The 22,794-nt window shown below is 45.4% G+C and overlaps 1 protein-coding gene across 15 annotated transcripts in view; it reads left to right on the top strand.

Annotated features, from left to right (window-relative positions):
* The window catches only part of LOC109695322 (uncharacterized protein C2orf92-like), a 113,862-nt gene that overhangs the window by 40,234 nt on the left and 50,834 nt on the right, over positions 1–22,794 (top strand). For 11 of the 15 annotated variants that reach the window (XR_012439822.1, XR_012439821.1, XR_012439823.1 and 8 more), the window contains 6 exons: positions 1,788–1,911; positions 11,869–11,931; positions 13,780–13,881; positions 14,682–14,753; positions 17,876–17,986; positions 19,784–19,931. The gene's annotated coding sequence lies outside the window, so the exon portion shown is untranslated. Of the gene's footprint in view, positions 1–1,787; positions 1,951–11,868; positions 11,932–13,779; positions 13,882–14,681; positions 14,754–17,875; positions 17,987–19,783; positions 19,932–21,095; positions 21,455–22,794 lie in introns of those variants that run through there. The other 4 variants (XR_012439824.1, XM_074050283.1, XM_074050287.1 and 1 more) reach the window with 4 other exon arrangements.

Raw genomic sequence — 22,794 nt, 5'->3', positions numbered from 1 at the left:
ATTTATCTCTATAACTGTTTTCATCTTATAAAACTGAAATTCTATATTCATTAAATAATAGCTCCCATTCCCTCCTCCCAATACTCTTGCTAACCACCATCTTTGTATCTGTCTGTGACTGACTTATTTCACTTAGCATAATGCTCTAGATGCTCATCAATGTAGTATGTATCAGAATTTTCTTTTCTTTTTTTTTGGTTGGACTAGGGTTTGTGCTGAGGGCTTTGAGCTTGCAAAACACGTGCTCTCAACACAGGTGCTCTACCGCTTGAGCCACAGCTCCACTTCTTTTGCTATAATTATTTTGGAGAAGGGGTCAAACTATGATCCTCCCAACCTCAGCCTCCCAAGTACACAGTGTTACAGTCATGAGTCACCAACACCTGGCTTATTATTAAAAGCTGAAGAACATTTCATTTTATGTATATACCATATTTTCCTTATTCATTCATTCACTGATGGTCACTTCAGTTGCTCCACATTTTAGCTGTGTATCCCAGGTTGGCCTCAAATTCAGGGTCCTTCTGCTTCTGCTTCTCAAGTGCTGGGATTATAGCTGTGTGCCACCACATGAAGTCCAATGTGTGCATTTTTTCTTTTGTTGCCTGTCTTTGTCTTCATAGGCAATATCCTTTGCTTCATGTCCATGAAGCTTTTGCCTCATGTTTAGTTTTATAGTTTTGTGTCTTACTCTTAGATATAGCTCTTTGATCCTTCTATTTTTTTCTGTAGTTTGAATTCAGGGCCTCACACATGCTAGGCAAACACTCTACCACTGAACTACATCTCCAGTGCTTTGATTCATTTCAAGTTAACTGTTGTATATAGTGTTAGATCAAGATCTACCTTTTTCTGTTTGCATGTGGATATCCAGTTTTCTCAGCACCATTTGTTGCTCCATGTGTAATGGTTTTTCCTGCAAGCGTTAGGTGTGTCCCACCCAGGAGTGTTCATACAGTGCCAGTGCGTCTCAGTCCCTAAAATGTCCCTCAGCTCCTACATAACAATGCAATTGCTAACTGTTTTTCTATGGTAGTCCATCCATGCCACCAGCCTATTGGATGGTGCTGCCCATATTCAGGGGGAGTCTTTCCCCTCAGTTACTGTCCCACATTATTATTGTCTCTGGAAATGTCCTCACAGACACGTATGGAGGTGTGCTTTACTAATCTCCCAATCCAGTCTAGTTGACAGTCAAGACTAAACTCCATAACTACACCCATAGGCAGATTGCATAACCAATGGAATTTTCTGAATTTGGTGAGACAGAAAGAAAGGAGCAGCAGAGAAGAGTTTTGTCCTTGTTTTAAATAAAAACTTCTTGGTGGTGTTGTGGATCAAACCCAGATCCTATTGCATGTTAGGCATGTGGTCTAACATTGAGCTGTACCCCAGGCTCCCAACTCCATTGTTCTCAAAAGTCTTTGCCGTAGGTCTTCTCACTTCTACAGGGCCTTCTCTCACCACGGGAACTCTCTTCTGTTTTTCTCACCTCCTACAATCTGTGGTTTATTGAACCTTCACTTTGACTGTGTTGCTGCTTTCCAGCCCATACACACAGCATCTCACCTACCACAGGACAGGCTATAAATCTGTAATAGATTACAACAAAGCCAGCTCCTTCTCCTACAGGACTTCTGTGACCAGTGACTAACACTAATGCTTTCAGTCCTGCTCTGAGCAGAACCACTAGGTTGTCCTTGCATGTGGTCCTTGTTGTGGGTCATCCAGCAGGGATGCACATGGAGTCACTGCTCTGTGTACTCTTCCTGTGTCTTCTCATTTAGATATCCAAAGAAAGAATCAGCTGTGCAGGCTGCTGCTGCAGTTCCTGCAGAAGAACATTGTCATCGCCGCCATCACGATGATGGCAATCCTGTTCTCTGTGTACACGTGGAGGAAACAGCCATTGTGAGTGGCTCTTTGCATTCTCCTTCCTTCCAAGAACTTGTAAGTGTTTGGGCCAATGTTGTTCCCGGAGCTTCCTGAAGATTGCAGATTTAGGAGGTGGGCACAGGGATCTCTTAAGTCTGTTTGTGTTTCATCATCAACCAGTGTGCTCCCAATCATCTGAGCAAATGGTTTCAGGCACTGTCTGGTGATTCTGTTGCACACCCAGCTTTGGGGATCCCTAGCCTGGGCTATGAGGAGAGTAGGTCTGAAATTCAGCTCGTTCACCCTGGTCAGCTGCACTGGTATTAGCATACAGAAGCATGGCTCTACTGATTGGCAAACAGCCACTTCCTAGAACATTCCATGCACTTCCCCATGATGCTGTATGTGAAGGGTTAGTGCCTGGCACCTCAGGGGCCATGAGAGACAAGGCTCCAAAAGTGGTCACTTTGCTCCACTCATTAAATATTCTGATTACCTTTCAGGACAACCAGGTTTAAGCACAGAGACCTGAACCTTGAGCAGGTCCTAGGAAGGAAGTAATTTACACAATCATGCACATGCACAATTGCTTTCAACATGATGAGCTCATTCTGCATCCCTGGTAACACATGTTGCTGATCACAGAGGCAGCTACACCCAGACCCCTCAGTTTCTCACCAGCACTGTGTTGGGTGCTCAGCTTGTGCCCAGAAAAGGAGATGAGATGTGCAATTAGGAATGTAGTGTCCATCCACTACCTTTACCTCTCCCTCTGGCTCTGAGGCTACAGTATTAAAATTTCTCCATAAGAATGGTATTGCTTTCTCTAAATACCAAGATCCTTAGGACTAATCACACATTCAAGTCAGACACCACTAGGTCACACCCAGAAATGTGAGGAATGGGACCCCTGAAGCAAAGGGGGAGACTTGGGTTTAATAGAAGTTAGAGATACAGGATTTAAGAGCTCCAGAAAAAAAGCTGGGTCCACTTTTCACCTCTGAGCCAGGCTCATCCACTGGACCTGCCATTCTCCTTCCATGCAACTTGAGGTACAAAAAGACATAGTCAAGATGATGGCTATATCCAAAAGAGATGAATCAAAGTTGTGGATGGCCTGGATAGTTATGAGAAAGGGAGGGAGGGAGGAATTTCTCAGAGGCACTGTGCTGTCTAGAAGTAAAATGAATTTCATACTTGACATCATGGTTTGTGTTGTTTTGTTTTAGATATCCCCCAGCAAACATGAAATAGAATATTTTTATAATGAATGGGAAGGCTTGGTGTCAAACCTCTGAAGAAAATAATCTCAGAAAATTTGAGGAAAGGCTAAAGAACTATTCCTATGTCTAAGCTTGGTCAAGGGACCAGCCAAACTGGAGCTCTAAAGTCTGATGCAAAAATTCCTTGATCCAGACACTATAGAGAGACAATTAGATTTGTGACTATAAGATGTATTCTATGAAAATTTTTACTTCTCTTCGAGATCGTGAATGAACCAAGAAAGAGAGCTTTGTCATTGGATGGTTATGGTGACAGGGCACCAAGACTGCTGCAAGAGAGTCACATTAACCCCAGATAAACCTGAGAAGTGATGTATTTATGTAATCAATAAAGCACTGATTTATTTATTCAGTCATTCATTGCACACCTGATAGGCAGACACATCAAAATAGAATGAGAGATCCAATGATGAGTCAGGCAAGTACTCTGCACTCTGCAAGATCACAGTGGCGGAGTGAGTTGAGAACATGAATATACCAAATATCTTTATCAAGTCAGAATACAAAACGCATTATACAAACAAGCTGGAAAGAATTGTGGGAGCTCACCAGGGGAGGGATATTTCCTGCTTGAGTGATCAGGATGGTTTTAACAGGAGAAGGAAATGTGGTACTTGAGAATGTAATGAAGGGGGTTTGTTTATGAAGATGTGAGAGTGTGAGGGGAGGCCAACAAAGAAAGTTGAAGCACCCTAGAACAAGTAAAAATATCAAGCTGTTATCATTTGTGGGGGAGCAGTAACAAAGACCAAGGGATCTGGGGATTAGCTCATTGGTAGAGCACTTGCATAGCATGCATTTGGCTCTGGAATCAATCCCTTCACCAAATAAAGAAAGAAAGTAAAGAGAAGAAAAACCCAAGGAAAGTAAGAGAGAACTTTTGACAAGCTGTACCCTTTAGGGAAGGAATATGGGCAAGTTGTAACAATCCACCCGGAAAAGATCAACAGAATTAACACCCTGTGTCCTCCCCTTCGATCTCCTAGAAGTGGCTTTTTTCTGTGTGGTACAGGGGTGGGGGGATTGAACTCAGGGCCTTGTGCTTGCTAGGTAGTATTTTGCCACATGAGCTACTCTAGCAGCCATTTTTATGTTGGTTATTCTTGAGATAGAGTCTCTCTTTATGCTAGGGCCAGCCTGGACTGTGATCCTTCCATTTATGCTTCCCTGCATAGGATGACAGGTGTGCACCACCATTCTCAGCCATTGGTTGAGGTGGGGTCTTGCCAACTTCTTGCACCTGCTAGTCTTGAACTATGATCCTCTGGATCTTCACTTCCCAAGTAACTAAGATTACAGTGGGCCTGGCCTCTACAAGTGACTTCAATTGGCCAATCCCAACAGGAAGCTAGAAGATAAGGAAGTCATTGGTGCAGTTCATCAGCTAGTAGAGAAGAGAGCAGGATGGAAGGAGGGAAAGCCAAAAATATCCCACACAGTTATCATTCTGGCACATCTGCATTCATTCTTGTCATTTTATTTATTTAGTGCTGGTCCCTTCTGGAGCAAGAATTCATTGGGCACCCCCTATGCCAGGCAGTGTTCTGCTTGGCAAATGCCACCATGGGTGTCTAACGTGCCAACATGAGGGCGTGCTTGCCCTCCTAGAGCTGACTGCTAGGGACTGACTTGTGCGGGCCTGCCCTGGCCTCTGTGCTATAGTTCCTTCCTTGTGAGGTGAGTGTGGCCTTTCCCATTTCAAAGAGATGGGAGGGTGCACATCCGCTGTTCACCCACAGTCTCTGAGAGCTTGGCCAGGGCATGTGATCAAAGAGAGGACAGGTGGCAAGTAGGGTGTAACCATTCCCTCTGGATGTCTGCTGCCCTCAGACCCTGTTCTCAGGAAAGTACCCTGAGGAGTGGAGCCCAGTTGAATTCTGGTACTGGTCCTTCCTTGGCCTGCTCTGAACTTCAGCATCCTCATCTTGGCAAAGGGGGCAATAATCCACATGCTTTGCAGGGCTGTTGAGTGGTTCTTTCAGCAGCAAAAATGTATTAAGTACCTGCTGCTTGCCAGGTACTGTGCTAGGCTGAGTGCTGGGGGCACCCAAGAAAGCTGGTGGAACAGCTTTCAGCAGATTGCAGGAGTCTTGAGCTTGGGATGAGATGTGGTTGCAGACCTGTGCATACAGCAGGCACACCATAAATACTGGATACTTCCATGGGCTCTTAACAGGTTGCACGTTCACCCTCACTCCACTCGCTCCAATCTTTCAGGCCCCTTCCCTGAGAGAGTGTTCACTCTCCTATCGGCCTCCTACAACTACCTAGACTTCCACCTGAGGAACAAGTCAGTCTCATCTGCCTTTAGCCTCTGCTGCATCCTTATCCTTGCCTTGCAGGTGGATCTCTGAGAGTCTGCCAGTGCTGTCTTTTTCATTTGCTTTTTCTGCACCAAAAAGGGGCCTCCTTCTGCTTTGTCTGTCTGACCTCTACTTAGTGGGTGGTCCATCCGCCTTGTCCCTAGATTGGCGAGGGTAACCACTGGGCAGCACTGGGGATTTGATGTTCAAGTCCTGTGGAGGCTCTGCATTCCTGTTGCACGTGTTCTGTCACTTCCTAGCTGCTAAACCTTAAGCCTTGGTTTCCTCTTGGCCTCAGTTTTGTGTGTATAAATTGGGACTAGCGTATTTGGTGGGCTTTGAGTACTGGTCTTTCCTGCACTGTTCACAGCAGGTCCCTAGTATGTAGAATAAGGCCAGGCACGGAGTAGGTTCTCACTGTTAGATAAATAAGAATCCCTGAAAGGTCTCTCTGAGGTAGTCACAGTGCCATGGTGACTTGAAGGTTGCAAAAGGAGGCAACACTTTGAGAAACCCCTACGAATGGGCACAGCACGTAGTCACTGTGGACAATCAATCCTTTTCTGGGTTGAATCAGCTTCGGTTAATTTTTATTTGGGGGAAGGTGTTGGTCACTTTCAACCTTCAGAGCTTCCTGAGTTGGCAGCCTGTAGTACTCCATAGTACAGTGGGACTTGCAGTTACTAGCACACTGCAGAAACTGGGAACATCAGGGACCATGATGATGATGGCAGTCAGCCCTGTGAAATAGGTACTGTTGTCACCTGTTTCCTAAATGAGGAAACCAAGGCAGTGAGAGCTCAAGTAACTTACTCAAGATCCCCCAGCGGTTAGTGGCAGAACCAGAAAAAACCAAGAAGATAAAAGGCCCTGTTTTTCTGACAACCCAGAGGAAGGCAGTGAGCTTCAGTGTGTGCCAGGTTACCCAGGAGCACCTGTTGGAGATTGCTGAGTTCTGGAAGACTGGAGCCTCCACAGGCACCACAGGTGTCCCGTTAACTGTGGAGACAAACCTGGTTTTAGCCTGGTTCCACCCACATATGCTTAGGCCACCCAACACTTAAGGACACCTTTTGCCATTGAGGTGGGCCAGGGGTCACTGCTGAGATTGTGCCAGTAATACTATAGTCTAGCTTCAAAGTTCCAGTGGCTGACTGTCCTCCAGAGCATTGGGATGTAGTCACTGGGCAAAGGTCTGAGCCTGGGTCTATGGGAAGCTGAGAATTGTGTTCTCAGAATTGTGTTCTCCCACATTCAGATGTTGAAGGCCTGACCCCCAGGACTTCAGAATGTGAGTGTGTTTGGAGACAGTCTTTACAGAGAAAATTGAGTTAAAATGAGTTCACTAGGCTGGACTCTCATTGAGTATGACTGGTGTCCTGTAAGAGGAGATGTGGACACAGGTGTGTAGAGAGGGGAGGTGATGTGGAGGCACAGGGAGGAGACGCTGTTTACTGGCCACGTCCTGGAAGAGATCCTTTCCCGGCCAACACCTTGGTCTCACACTTCTCGTCTCCAGAGCTGTGCTAGGATATATTTCTGTTGGTTAACGCATCCATTTGGTGATAATTTGTTATGGCAGCCCTAGCAAATGAGTATACCTCAGTTAAACTACCCAGAATACTACTAAATAGACTTTTGGGTGTCTTTGTGTGTGTGTGTTGCTGAAGAGTAAACCAAGACCTCACACGTGCTAGTGCTCTGCCACTGACCTAAACCACATCCCTAGTGTGTCTTTTTGTGCCCAGAAGATCTCCTCTAACTCAGCCATTGCACACAGTGCAGGAACACAAGGGCTATGGAATGTCAGCTGTATAACTTACAGGACCTAGTACAAAATTAAATTTAGGACAAAAAGTATAGATAGAGATACTAAAATATAAAATTTTCCTTTGAAAATATATGAATGCATACAAAAACTAATAGGGTAGAGGTGGTATATAATAATCAGAAGAGTGTATCACTGGGTTTATGTTATTTTTTGTATAATTTTATTTCACTGCATCAACTTTCTATCAATATGACCAAATACCTGAGATGACCAAATTAATATGATGAAAGAGTTTTGTTGACTCATGGTTTCAAAGGTGCCAATCCATGGTCACTTGGACCTGTTGTTTTGGGGCTGTGGTAAGGCAGAATATCATTGCAGAGCATAAATAGGAGCAAAACTGCTCACTTCATGGAGCCCAGTGAACAGAGAGGGGCCTGGAGTCTCAATATCCTCTGCAAGGGCCTCCCCAGTGACCTACCTTCCTCTAACTATCCTCTCCTCCTAGTGATTCTACCACCTTCCAATAGAACCACAGGGTGGTGACCTTTAACACATGAGCCTTGGGGAATGGTCCACATACATAGTAGGGCAAGCAAAACTACACGTATGTATGTATGTGTGTATTATGAATGTATGTATTCATTTATTTATTTTTGTATTGCTGGATATGAAACCCAGAGTCTCGTGAATGCTACGCAAGTGCTGTAGGACTCATCTACATTCCTAGCAGATTAGTGGGATATCTTGACCAATCATGGCTTTGTAGCCACTTTTTACTACTTCCAGTTTGTGTAACCTGCTATGTGACTTAGGGGCCCAGGTTCTCCTCTTTCTAGCTCTTCACAGTCTTCTTTCCTTAGCTTCAGGTTTCCACCCTCACTTTCTTTCTGCCATCCCTACTGTCTCTGTAGCTTCTTTTTCCTGTCATGTATACTTTGGCTGCTGTCACCTCTGCTGTTGCTGACTTTGCTACTGCCAGGGCAGTGGTCTGCCACCACTTTCAGTTCTGCCATTGCCTTTTCTTCTACCTTTGCTGTCACTTCTGCCACTAACACTGCCAGCTACTCTGTCTGAGCAAGGGCTGCCTTGGCCACCAGCACAGCTCTGCTGCTGCTAGCCCTGCTGTCATGGCCACTATACTCCCCTGATGCTGATGCTGCCTCCACGGCTGCTAGCCTCTTTTTTCTTCATATTACCAGCTCAGCCACTCTCACTAATGATAAAAATAAAAAATAGGCAAGAAAAGACCACTGGCCAGAAGACTTTATTGGACTTAAAACACCAGGGCAGCATGGGAGGGTGTCTCCTGGCTGACTCTCAAATTGAGCTGAGTAAAAGTCTTAGTCAGAAAGGTGATGTGGCAAGAGTTTGCACCAATCCTGGCGGTCCTTTCATGCAAAGGAGAGCTACGTGGACACCATCCATGGCAGAGTTCCTCATATCACCAGGCAAGACAGCTCCCTTAGGCAAATAAAGGACTGTGTTTGCACTAATCACAGGCCTTCTGTTGGGTCAACAGGGAAGGGCTCCTCTTTCTGGCCCGGTTGGAAATGGCTGCAGAGTCATCTAGAGTTTACAGAGGCTTGTGATGGCAGAATTCTGGTGCAAGGTGTGTGCTGGGCCAGTGCCTTCAGGCAGCAGAACTGTGCTTTGGCAGCAAGCTGTGGCTGTCATGTAGCTTCTTCTAATTTGTCCACAGACTGTCCCAAGCAGCTGGCACTGGTATGAGGGGAGTCTGTCTGCCTGGCTGGTAGTCCTTTTTCAAGACACCAGGGCCCCAGGGAATGGTCTCACAGCTTTAATTAGGGAGTGTACTTGCTGGAGCTCCCAATAACTCAGCACATTTAAAGAAATTAGAAACATAAAAGTGGATGCTCACAACACAAGCTCACTGTTAACATCGCCACAGCTCTAACAGCATTTACCTCTGTTCTAACCATGCTCCAATACATCCTCAAAACCTCGGGGAAAGATGGACTCCAACTTTCTGTTTCAGAGGGACCTGCAGGTAGAGGAAGGCATCAGAGAGCCCAAAAAGTAAGCAGAAAGGCTCCTTTAAGGGCACTAGCTTCCACTCTGTCCCTGTTCCCACATGTGAGCCTCCATACCCCTCCCCCCTCTGTTTTCAGTGTGACCTCACAGAACTGTGAAGTCTCCAGCATCCTGGAGTTGGAGGCAGTTGCTCCTGGAGGCACTTCAGGATATTGACTGCTCCCTGTTGGTGTTGAGGCTATGACAATGATGAGTGGAACTCTGTTCCTCTCTTTCGTTTTTTTTCTGGACTCTTGGCTGGGTGTTGATCCCCGCCCTTTTCCCCGGAGTGAAGGTACCATCATAAATATATAGCCTTGGTAGCTGGACTCCCATGAGTGTCCCTTGAGACTCATGGGAGCCTAAATATGGTGAGCCAGTGGTACCCCTCCCACAGGTGCTGGGATGGTGAGCACAGGTGTTTTCCCTCCCTACCATCTCTGCCTCCCACTATTCCCTACTAGCGTATATTATTTGGGGAAGGGAGTAACTTAAAAACGTTCCCTTTTTAAGTGGGGTGCGGTGGCTTAGGCGTCTCATCCCAGCTACAAAAGGACCGTGGTTCAGCCTGACCTGGGCACAAATATGAAACATGATTCAAATATGACCAACGCATGCTGGTCACCAGTGGTTCATGGACTCAAGGTTAAGCCTGGCAACTGCTACTGAGAGCAAATGTTGGTTGTGGTGGGATGTGCCTGTCATCCCAAGCTAAGGAGGCTGAGATAGGAAGGCTCATGAGAGGTGGGTAGTGAGGGAGATTTGTGAGAGTCCATCTCAATGGAAAAAAGCTGGGTGTGGTAATAAGTGCCTGTCATCCCTGCTGCTATGGGGCGTGTTAAGTTGGAGGATTGCAGTCCTGGCTGGCCTGGACACAGTGAGGCCTTATCTCCAAATAACCAGAGCAAAAAGGGCTGCAAGCATGGCTCATGCAGCAGAACACCCACCTAGCAAATGGAAGACATGGGTTCACTACTCCCCCAAACAAATTAAGCAACAAGGGCTACTGGTGTGCTGCAGAGTGGTAAGGGGCCTGCCTAGTGAGCCTGATACACTCCCTTCAAACCCCAGTACCACCAAGTTTTTCCTTACCTTCTAACTTAGTCAAAATCCAGAGATCCACCAAAGTTTAGCACACCTACATGTTATAAAAATTTCAAGCATATGTAAGGTTAGAAAGACGAGTTTAAAGGACTGCCATGTGCAAATCATGCCAATCTCATCTAACACACACACACACACACACACACACACGTGCATACACACAATGTTGTAATAACAGCTTCATGGAGATATAATTCAGTTACAATAAAATTCACCATTTTCTGAGCATCACCTGAACCATAAATTTGAAAATGCAAAGGACAACATAGAAATATGTCATCTTAAAAAAAATCACTTTTATTTATGTATTTTTTTGAAAAAGAGTCTTGGTATGTAGCCTCTGCTGTTGTCAAATTTGCATCTCCTTGCCTGGGCCTCTTGACTGCTGGGATTATAGGTGAACATCACAACACCCAGTAAAAATTTACCCTTCTCAAAAGGCAAATTGTGTGGTGTTTAGCATATTCACACAGTAGGCATCACCACTCTCTAGTTTTAGAACATTTTCATCACTCCAACATGTAACCTCATACTCACTAATGCTTTCTTTTTACTGTCCTTTCCCCAGTCTTTGTTCACCCCCAGGTTACTCTCTGCTCTATGCAATGTCTATTCTAGAGGTTCATGGAAGTGGAACCATGTAACAGGTGTGGTTCGGTGACTAACGTCTCTCCCTTAACATGTTTTCCAGCTTCATCCACATAGCATGGGTGACTGCTTTCCATATTACGATGGAGCAATATTCCATTGTGTGGACATGCTACATTTGTTGATCTGTTTATTAATTGATGGGAATTTTGGTATTGTGAATATCACTGTTTTGAGCAAAGCATTTCTACGTGAACATTAGGATTCCTCCATTTTTGGGGGTCTTGCTATTTACTAGACTGATTGGCTGACCACATTCAGGGTATTCTTTCAATCTGTACGGAAAGTCAGAGTTGTGGACACAAACTCTGTAGTGCAGAAATCGAGTATTGTTTACCAACAATTACACATCCCAAAGTCACAAAACAAAACTGTCACCTGCCATGGATTTCAGGAGATGTATATGAACATGAGGAAAAAAGGCCATTAAGCCACACAGCTCAGGGGCTGCATCCTCTGAAGGGGTGTGCTGTCAGAGGGATAGCAAGAAAAGGGGAGAAAGTGACTTCTCTTGTCAGGACACTTAAAAATCCAAATGTTTTCTGTCATCTGTTCGTTCGTGGGTTTGCTGGTGATCTACACCAAACAAGCTGGGTGTAGTGACTCAGGCCTGTAATCCCAGCACTCGAGGCTGACACAGGAGTACTGAGAGTTCAAGGTCAGCCTGGGCTATACAGAGAAACCTGAAAAGACATAACAAACAACGAAAAACCATAGACAGGACTCAGAATGACCAGAGTTTCGGGCGTTCACCGGGATGTAAGGTTATATCCCCATGGTTATGGGTAATGACCATTCATCCGGATCCATTGAAAGATTTAATCACAACTATGGCTTATTTTCTCTGCAGGCTCAAGTTGTGAATTTTCCTGCAATGCAGATAATATAAATGAAGAATTCATTAAAATATTTGGTAAGTCTCCTTCTCCTATGACACTTTTGACTGTATTTAGAGGCGTGTGCTTGTCCTTGGTTGTGTCCAGGTCACCTGTCCCTGCTGCTTTGCAGGGAAGGCAAGCCCTTTTTCCTTCCTTCCTTCCTTCCTTCCTCCCTCCCTCCCTTCCTTCCTTCCTTTCTTCCTTCCTTCCACCCTCCCTCAGTCCCTTCCTCCCTCTGTCCCTTCCTCCCTCCCTCCCTTCTTCCTTTTCATGATACTGGGCTTTGAACTCAGGGCCTACACCTTGAGTCAGTTCACCACCTCTTGGTTTGTGATAGATTTTTCAAGATAGGGTCTTGCAAATATTTGCCTGGGCTGTATCCCAACAGTGATTCTCCTGATCTCTGCCACCTGAGTAGCTAGGATTACAGGCAGGAGCCCAGTGAGAAGGCAAGCACTTTGCATTGTAGCTAGAATCAATTCCTATAATTGTCAGAGTCTCAAAAAATTAAGCAGAACCTGGAAGATAAACACTTGGAAAGAGCCCTGTTCCTCAAAGGGTTTGGGGAGTGGAGGCACAGCCCCATCCTGTTTGGATTTGTCAGGTACCGTGGTGCACTTCCAATGATATGGAATTGTCAGGGTCCTTCTTTCTTTGGTCCTCCTCTGATGTCATAGGGTGGGCATCGCGTTTGATCTTGGTTCTGCCTGTTAGCCCCAGAAGGTGTCCTGACTATAATACACTGGCCAACCAGGGCTTTCGGGAGACTGTAAGCACCAGGTTGTTGGTAATGGAATTGATAGATGCACCCAGCATTTGTGGGTGGGGCCACCGGGAATCTTAGTACATTCTGTGTTCACCCTTATCCAGCTTCAGCCCTCTGTGACAGGCCCTAGTTACTCTTGAAGTCTGCCTCAACAATGACCTTTGTTCTGGCTGCAAGGGACCAGCTGGCATTTTTTTTTCCCCTCTGCCTGGCCCAGGGTTTGCTGCTCTTGCGTTAGTGTATCAGGCTGGTCATGTCTGGGTAAACCTGTGCCTCTTACTTCTACCTACATGGCTCAGAGTCTTCAAGGTAGAAATGAAGTGTATCCTGTTCATTCATAGGGCAGTACTCACCCATTATTATGGTTATAATTTTTAAAAAGAGAAAAGAATCCAGGTACCAGGGTCTTACATCTGTCATCCTAGCTATTTCGGGTGCTGAGATCAGGAGGAAAGCATTTCCTGGTCAGCAAAGTCAAAAATGTTTATGACACTCCACCTCTCAATGGAAAAAAGCTGGGTGTGTTAGCTGGCACTGGCATGCCAGCAACGTCAGGAAGCTTAAATAGGAGCATTGGAATCCAGGCCAACCTGGGCAACAAGCAAGACCCTATCCCTACAACAGATCCAAAAGCTAAATGTATATGTAAACAAAAGCATAGTCGCGTAATCGTATGTATTTCAAAATATGGACCCCTAATCGATGGGTAACAGATTTGATACAGAAAACCTTTTGACATATGTTTTGCTTTATTTGTACCCCACAACGTTCACGGTTCATCGCGGGGAATGTATCGTAGGGAAAGACACCAGGAAAGAGAGGGAAAATGATGGTACTGGGCACGAAATTAATGAAACCTGGGGCAGAGTTACAGCCACGTTTCTCAGGTAGACAGTGTTAACTGCACAGGATACCCAGTCCTATTACAGTTTTCAGAAATGAGTTAGGAAGCTGGAGTTTCCCTTAGCAAGACAGGGCATTTCCGAGCATACCATTCTTTTTCCCTTGAACTTGTCACATTTACTGACATGTTTAGAGACCTCTTGAGGTACTTAGAGAGTAAAGTATCTAAGTCCTCTGTGGGGGTGTTAACCAGTCTTTGTTTGCTTCCCTGAAGCCGAGATTGGATATGAGGAGTTTCTCACCAATCCATATCATAAAGTGGACCACAAAGGAGGAAGAACAGCGCAAGAGATTCAACAGCCAGATGGGAATGAAGGCAAGTAGATAGCAGGATGCTATCATTTTAGCACGTGCAAAGCAGCAACTGGTGGGCAGTACCAATTTGAGATGGAAAGATCTGTCTATAATCCTTTGGCTAAGTTTCTACTCACTATGGATTATGGTCTAAAGTGTGACTATCCATGTGTTTTAGGGTGATCCCTGCTGGGCAGGGTCAGAGAGGCTCTGCCTTTTGGAAGCCATTCAGAAGACAGGAACCTGATTTGAAAGTGGGGCTCACTGTTCCTGGTATCAGAAAGCTAGCAAGCACAATAACTTTCCACTCAATACACATTAAAGTCCCATGGGCATGACGTGGTTTGAGGGAGACATGTGATCATCAATAATTCACTCAGTGTATGATGGGAACAAATGTGACTTGTCATACCGTAGAAATAACAAAAATGAAGAGCATACTCTTCCTCAAAAGCAGCTCCATGTTGTTGCCGAAGAGTATGGAACTAGGACAGGTACATGATCACATGTATTAAAGACAGAATTCTGTATCAGCAACCTGCCATTTGTGGAAAATGTGACCTTAGCATTGGGGGCTGAGCCTGTGTTGGTAGGATGCACACAGTTGTGCAGTCCAGTTCCCGGGGGTCTTTTCCCCTGTCAACTGGCTGGGCTCCTCTGCAATCAGCAGTCAGGTGACACCTCTCTCCTCATTCACCTATTCCCTTTCAAACACATTTCTGTATATACCATTCGACTTACAAATATAAAATGAAACATGAACCCACGATGCTCCTAAGTGTCACTGAAGAAAATCTCTTTCTTCCATGTGTTTTATCAAAGGATTCACTATTTTATGGAATTCGGAAAAACAACAACATTATCTGGAAGCGATGAACAGAATTCTTCAGAATAGTAAGTGGAAATGGATAAAATTGGAGTTGAGGTCTGAGTTCCGAAGCAAATATTTGGCTGCGCCACAGCTCTGGTAGATGGAGTCATACTGTCCAATAGAAAAATTGGCTGTGTGCTGTGGTTGCTTCCCAGAAGCAACACAGAAGGAGTGTATGCATTTCCTGGTCATTTTGAGGACACTGTGATAGCCTGTGAACATCTCCTCCTGTAAAATGTGCAGTCCAGAATGTCTTTTCTTGACAGCCACCCAGATGCCAAGAAGGAGAGGGAGAGTGGCACAGCAGCCAGCCCTCCTTCCACATGTCCCATCTCTTTAGGAGATGGTGGGGCTTATGAGGGGCCAAGCACATTCCTGAGGCTAGCCAGGGAAAGGCTGTCTATCCCCTGAGGAGCATGGGCAGGTGCCAGTGACCAAAGGCTCAAATTACTCATCTTATTGTTGGGGAGGCAGATTGGCCCTGAAGACAGAATAAGCCCCTATTCTAGGAGTCCCAGGAAGCATTTCACCCTTTGAGAAACTAGAAAATAATGTCATTGTCTTAGGAGGCTGATAGGTAAAATTGTTTCCTGATCCACCTGCATGAGTATTGGGTGGAGGCTGGGGAATGGGAAGAGCTTATTAAAAGTCTTTATTCCTGGAACCCACCAAGGATCTGTCAAAGTGGAAACCACGAATCTGCTCCTTTTCATGTACTCCCTCACTGTCTTTTCTGTAGTGCCCCAGGGACAAGTCCCTGGCATTTGCACGTATTGACTTAGATGATTTGGGGGCTCAGCAACTGCTTCTCAGTGATTAAAAATGTCCCATAGTTCCTGCATACTATTATGGTTGTTGCTAATTGCTTGACCACCTTCAAAGTACAAATGAGCTTATCTTCTGTGTCCCTAGACCTCAGAGGACTCAAGTGTGTAATGGTCAAATTAAACTCGGTTTGACACCAATTTCATATTTTTTGTAAAGAAAGAATCTCATTATAAATTCGTTATCACATTTATCTTGATATAATCAGTGATATTTGGTTTCTAAGACCCTTAAAATTAGAAAAATGTTGAGGTGGTGGTTTGGCTCATGTGCTTGCTTGCCTGCCTTGTAAGTCTTCTCTTTCGCTCTCCTCTCCCTCCTTCTTTTCTCTCTCTCTTTCTTTCTCTTCCATGCCTCTCTCAATTTGGTGTGGGAGTTTGAGCTCCGAGCTTCATGCTTGCTGGAGAGGCATTCTACGGCCTGAGCCATCACTCTTCCCATTTTTGCTCAGATTTCTTTGGAGCTCAGGGCTGTTGCTTTTAGCCAAAGCAGCCTGGATAGCGATCCTTCTATTTTAGGCATCCACTATTATCTGGGATGACAGGTGCATGACACTGTTCCTAGCTTTGTCCTGTCAAGATGGGGTTCATAATATTTTTCCCCAAACTGGCCAGGAACTGCTATGCGCCCCCCCTCAATGGAATGGCAGGCATCACCACCATGCCTAGCTTTTGGTTCAGATGGGAGTTTTCAACCTTTGAGCTGGGGTTGGCCTTGAACCTTGTTCCTCCTATTGCCAGCCTCCAGGATTACAGACATGAGCCCTGAGTGTCTGGCTTCGCAGTTTTTTCTATTTCTAGGCCAAATTAAAGTAGGAACAAATTCCTGTCTTTTTCCAGGAATAATTAGAGCTTAATGACAGTCTAGTCACATTGCAGTGACTTCTCATCTCTTAGTGAAATTGGCCAAAGAGGAGGAATGAAACTTGCCCCATCCTGCCCAGCCAGGTCATGGAGGTCTCCCTCCTAGGGCCTGGGGCTCCAGCCTGGCTTGACGTCTTCTGGGGCTCTGAGGCACATGATTGCTCAGGTTCCACCATGCCTGTTTTGATAACTCTTCTTTCCCTTGGCTACATGGCTCAAATAGATCTTTGCAGAGCTCCTACACTGTATCAACTGTCATCCTTTTCCCAGTGCCATTACTTCCTTTGACAAAGAGAGCTCCTGCCTTCGCAGTTCTCTAAGCCAAAGTCACTCAGGTCCTTTTCCAGGTCTCCTGTGCAAATGAGGGAAGGACAGTCAATAGCAGAGCTAGGATGCAATCATTTCTTATATTCACCCTGTCTTTGTTCTTCTAAATCATTCTGTAGTGTCTCTACCCGTAGTATTTCCTCATTGTGTCCTTGAAACTCCAGAACCATGGTCTGTAGCACTTTGTAGTTTAAGCATTGTTTTTAACCCTTATGCCCTCTGTGAACAAATGCTGTCTTTTGTATTTCATATAAGGAGACAGAGACTGGGGTTCAGAGATGGTCAAGGACAGACAGACGTCCCTCAGTAGATCCTCTTATGTGTCACCTCTGAATGGCAGGCCTTTGTTTAACTGTGTGTGACTTGAATCCAGGGCCTCATGTTTGATAGGCAGGTGCTCTATCACCTGAACTATGCCGCCAGCCCTGGTGGGATCTGTTGGGAACAGAGAGGCTTGCACATTCGCAGGCCTACCTAGGCGCACCTAGACCTCCTGAGTTAGAAATTCTGAAGTGGGCCCAGCAATCTGGGCTGTGACAAGCCTTCCCTGTCATCCTGAAGCATTTCCCTTCCAAGAACCACTGACCTAGTCGTGTGTGGCTTAGACACCCAGGAATTTGTTAAATTGACATAATGGAACAAAACCTGATATACTGCCATACATTTAGACTCGTCTCCAAATTCCTCGTTTTTCTTTCATCATGAAAACAGCATTCTTCATGGGCCAATGGTAATTTGTCAATGAGTCCATGTTCTCTGACTGTAACACTAATGAAATACCTGAGATAACCATGTTATTAAGAGCAATGCCTCATTTGGGCTCAGTTTCTGGTGGTTCTAATTTGGGATTGATTGGTCCTATGGTTTTGGGCCTGTGTTGGGCAGCAGGTTTTGTGGTGGAGTGAAAGTGCTAACTTCATGCCTTGGAAGCAAAGGAGAAAAGAGCGGCCCGAGTCCTCTTCTAGGGCATACCCCCAATGATGTGCAGATCTGCCATTAGGCTGCATACCTTAAAGGTACTCATTATAACTTCCAATAGCACCAGCATGGAGACCAATCCTTTAACACATTGGCCTTAGGGAAATTCAAGAGCCAAACTATAGCAGTGTGTTTCTCCTTGGTCTTTACAGATGATGTTTCGGAGGAGAAGTGGGTTAAAGAAGCGTCTGTTTTCAACAGGAATTTAAGACAGCAATTAAGTGTGGAAGACAAAGAAAAACCTAAAGAAGCACTTAATCCAGGTAACAATCCTCTTGGCACAAACCCAGTAAGATCCTCAAGTACAGATGCTACTTTTTCCCTTTTTTCTGTACTGAGGTTTGATCTCAGGACTTCACGCATGCAACGTAGATGTTCTCCCTCTTGAACCAAGCCTCTCCCCAGTGATGCTACTTTTCTGCTGATGGGGTCATTCTGAGCATGGGGATGAGCTCCTCCACTTCTGGGCACTGAGGCTCTCTAACAAGCAGGAGGGATTAAATGGCAAGCGCTAACGTAGTTCCTGATGTGTGGCATCTCTCCCTCCTTATTGAACCAAGTGAGCTGCTCCCATTCCGAGTGGCTAGAAACTGGCCCATGCTGGTACCAAGTCCTGTGTACCCTCCTCATCAGCGCTCTGTGCCAAAGGGATAACCGGTTGTAACTCCCTGCCTTTCAGAAATTAAATTCTGGGTTCTTCCTAGCAAGCTCTTAGAACCAATTATCTGCTGCCTCTTGACAGCAGAGATGAAGATTTTGGACATGTCCCTCATTCTCCCCATAACCCAAAAAGGCCCTCGACTAGCATTTTAGTGCCTGTGTCACCAGCTCTACTCAGCATCTCTCTACACCAAACCAGCTGATTCTTGGCATTGTATCTTCATGTCCAGTATCCCTCATGCCTTCTTCTTCACTGTGCACACTGCAAATGGAGTGACCTAAGCTCACGGAGTACCTGACATCACCTGGATCTGTTCTTTTGACATCTAGCTAGGGTTGTCTAAACTCCCCAGTGTATGTTCAGGGCCATTCCAAAGCCAACCTCAGGATTTCTGTAAGAGCTTGGAACCACCTCTAGAATATGTGAGCCTCTGGTGGTCACAGTTAGGAACCAATCAAACTTAACTGTGTTAGTCAGTTTCCATGGCTGTGGCAAATACCAGAGAGAAACAGTTTAAAGAAGGAACTTTAATTTTGGCTCATGGTTTATCCAGGGCCTCTTGGCTGCCTTATCTCTTGGCCTTGGTGAGGCACAACAGCATGGTGGAGGAGTGGAGGGGAACAAAGTTCCTCCCCTCATAGCACCCGGAAGTAGGGAACTGGAGAATGCCTGGCTGGCTTCCTCAGTTTTCCATGTTTAGTCCATCAGGCCCGCAGCCTAAGATGGTGCTGCACACTTCAGGGAAAACCTTAAACTCTCAATTTCTGTTCCCAAGGTAATTGTCTCTGGAAATGTCCTCACAGACACACCTAGGGGTGGGCTTTACTTGTCTCCCAATGCAGTCAGGATTAAACTCCACATCTCTACCCATATGCACATCTCTACACTATATGCACAGTGGAATTTCTTGAAAACAGTTGGTGCACAGAGGAAGGAGTAGAAGAGAAAAGCTTTGGGTTTTGTATGGTCTTTCCTTTTTGATATTGCTGGGTGTTGAACCCAGATGCTATTGCATGTTAGGCATGTGTTCTAACACTGAGCATCCCCAGTTTTCCCAAACGTCTTTGCAGTAGGACTTTTCACTCTACAGGGCCTCCTTATCACCTGGAAAGTCTCCTCTTTGGTTTGTTGCATCCTCTTTTTGACTACTTAGTGCTTGCCAGCCCATCCCCTCAGCAACTCCCCTATCAGTGGACATGTAATGAATCTATTACCTTAAAGAAAGCCAGGTCCTTTGCTGACAGGACTTCTGTGACCAGTGACTAGCACCAGTGTTCTCATTCCTGCTCTGAGCAGACCCATGAGGTTGTCCTCGCATGTGGTCCTTGTTGCCAGTCATCCAGCAGGGATGCACATGGGGTCACTACTCTGTGTACTCTTCCTGTGTCTTCTCATTTAGATTTCCAAAGAAAGAGTCCGCTGTGCAGGGCGATGCTGCTATTCCTACAGGAGAACATCCTCATCGCTGCCATCACAATGACGGCAATCTTTGTGATGATTGTGCTGGTGCTGCTCTTCTCTGCATACATGAGGAGGAAACAGGCATTGTGAGTGGCTCTTTGCATTCACCTCCCTTCTAAGACCTTCTAGTTGTTTGGACCAATGTTGTCTGAGACCTTTCTGCAGATCCCAGATTTAGGAAGAGGGCACAGGGTCCTGTTAAGTGTGATTGTGTTTCATCACCACCCAGTGTGCTCCTTTTCTTCTGAGCAATGTTTTTCAGGCACTGTCTGGTGATTTTGTTGCACACCCAGCTTTGGGGATCCCTTGCCTCGGCTAAGGTGAGAGCAGGGCTGAAATTCAGTTTGTTCTCACTAGTCAGCTGCACTGGTTGTTAGCATACAGAAGCTTGGCCCTACTGATTGGTAATCAGCCACTTCCTAGAATACGCCATTCACTTCCCCATGATGCTGTATGTGAAGGGCTAGTGCCTGGGCCACTAGAGGCCATGAGAGGCAAGGTTCCAAGAGTGGTCACGTTGTTCCACTCATTTACTATTCTGATTATCTTTCTGGACAGCCAGGTCCAGAATAGAATGGGAAACTTGAGTGGCACTAAGAAGCAAGTAGTGTACAGATCATGCCTGTGCAAAGTTGCCATTGTGAGACTCATCCTGCATCCTTGGAAACACACATTGCTGATCACAGAGTTCTAGCAGCTACCTCCAGACCCTTAAGGTTCTGCCCAGCCTTGTGTTGGGTGCTCAGCTTCTGTGCAGAAAAGGGGATGAGATGTGTGGTTAAGGGCAAAGTGTCCATCTCTGAATAGACACTCTGAAGCTGCAGTATAATAATTTCTCCATAGAACATCATTAGTTTTTTTAAATGCTGTGCCCTTACCGGCATTCAGGTCAGATACCACTATGTCACTGATTCAGGAATGGGGCCCCTGTGGCCATGTGGGATTGGATTTGGTAGAAGCTGAGATAGAGGATTTAATAGGTCCTGAAAATAAGCTGGGCCCACTTTTCAACTCTGACCAGGGCTCATCCATTCGGGCCTCCATTCTCTTTCCACGCAATTTAAGGTATCGAATAAATGGTCAGGATGATGGCTGTACCCCAAAGAGTTGTATCAAAGCTGTGGATGGCCTGAGATAGTTATGAGAAGGAGAGCGAGGGAGGGAGGGAGAAATTTCCCAGAGGCATTGCGTTGTCTAGAGGCAAAATCAATTTCGTACGTGGCAACATGGTTTTTTTTGTTTTGTTTTAGATATTCCCCAACAAACATGAATTACAGCCATTATCCACTGAAAGAAAAGAATTGGTGACAAAAGTGTGACGACCAAAATCTGAGAGAATTGACAGAAAATCTAAGAATCTATTGCCGGATCCAGGGAGCAGCCAATCCAGAAGTTTAAAAAGTGATGCCCTGGAGAGATAATTCACTTTGTGGTTATCACGTGTTCCTTAAAATGTTTCCCCACTTTTCCCAATGTAGAATGGTCCAAGAACAAGAGCATTGCCAATTATGGTAATGGCACTCCAGAGTGGTACATGAACGTTATATTAACCCCATTGAAGCCAAACAGTTGATTGATTTATAGAGTTAATAAAGCACTCATTGGTTTATTCAGTCATTCATTTCACAGACAGTAATCAAAAACCTGATATGTAGACACATCAAAATAGAATGAGACATCCAAAGATGTGTCAGGCATGGATTCTGCCCCTTGTAAGATCACAGTGGAGGAGTGAGAAGAGAATATGAATGTAGCACATACCGTTCTCAATTTGTAATATGTGGAGCATTACATGAAGAAAGTGGTGAGTGTTGTGCGAGGTGATGAGGGGGAGGGAGTCCCCCCCCCATGAGCTTGAGCAATCAGGATGGTTAAAACAGGAGAAGGAAATGTGGTAATTGAGAATGTAATGAAGGGGGGTTGTTTATGAAGGTGTGAGCAGTATTAGGGGAAGCCAAGGAAGAAAGTTGAAGTTCCCTGCCATATGCAAGTATATGAAGCAGTTCTGATTAGTGGAGGTGCAGTATCAAAGACCAAGGGGCCTGGGGATTAGCTCATTGGCCAAGCACCTGCAAAGCATGCATTTGGCTCTGGACTCAATCCTCTTCTCTGAGTAAAGAAAGAAAGTTGAAAGAAGAAAATCACAAGGAAATCAAGAGAGACCTTCTGACAGGATGGACCCATCTGGGAAGGGGTAAAGGACATCTTAACAACCCAACAGGAAATCAGCAGAGTCAACACTCTGGTGATCCTCCCCTTGAATCTCTTACAAGGGGCTTTTTTTTTTGTTTCCAGAGTGATCCAAGGGGCTTTTTTCTGTGTGGCATGGGGATGTTGAACTTAGGGCCTTATGGTTGGTAAGGAAGTTCTCCACCATCTCAGGTACTCCACCAGCCTTGTCTAGAGTTGGTTATTTCTGACATAAGGTCTCTCATTATGGTGGGGCCGGCCAGGACCGTGATCCACCCATGTATGCTTCCCTGAATAGGATGACAGGCACATGTCACCATTCATCGTCATTAGTTGAGGAGGGGCCTTCAAATTTTTTCCCCAGCAAGTCTGAAAGGTATGATCCTCCAGATGGTCACTTCCCAAGTAATGAGGATTAGAGATTTGCCCAAATGTCCTGGCCTCTACCAAAGGCTAATTGGGCAAATCTAAGAAGCAGCTAGAAGGTAAGAAAGTCTTTGGTGCAATTCATCAGCAGGTGGAGAAGAGCACAGGTTGGAAGGAGGGAAAGCCAAAAATACCCAGCACAGTTATCATGCTGACCAATATGCATCCATTTTTGTCCTTTTATAAATGAAAATTCCCAATTCCATGTCCTGAATCCCACAAGTGACAGAGAAAGTCCCAAGAGCTATATGCCCTCAAGGGGTGATGTTGGTGCAACCTTACACACCCCCGAAACTTGAATCACTCACCAGTATATGGTCTCCTTATAAGAAA

This window comes from Castor canadensis, chromosome 12 (genome assembly GCF_047511655.1).
Source record: "Castor canadensis chromosome 12, mCasCan1.hap1v2, whole genome shotgun sequence".
Classification (NCBI taxonomy): Eukaryota; Metazoa; Chordata; class Mammalia; order Rodentia; family Castoridae; genus Castor; species Castor canadensis.
The sequence above is the reverse complement of the archived record's forward strand: the minus strand, read 5'-3'. Positions and strand labels throughout refer to the sequence as shown.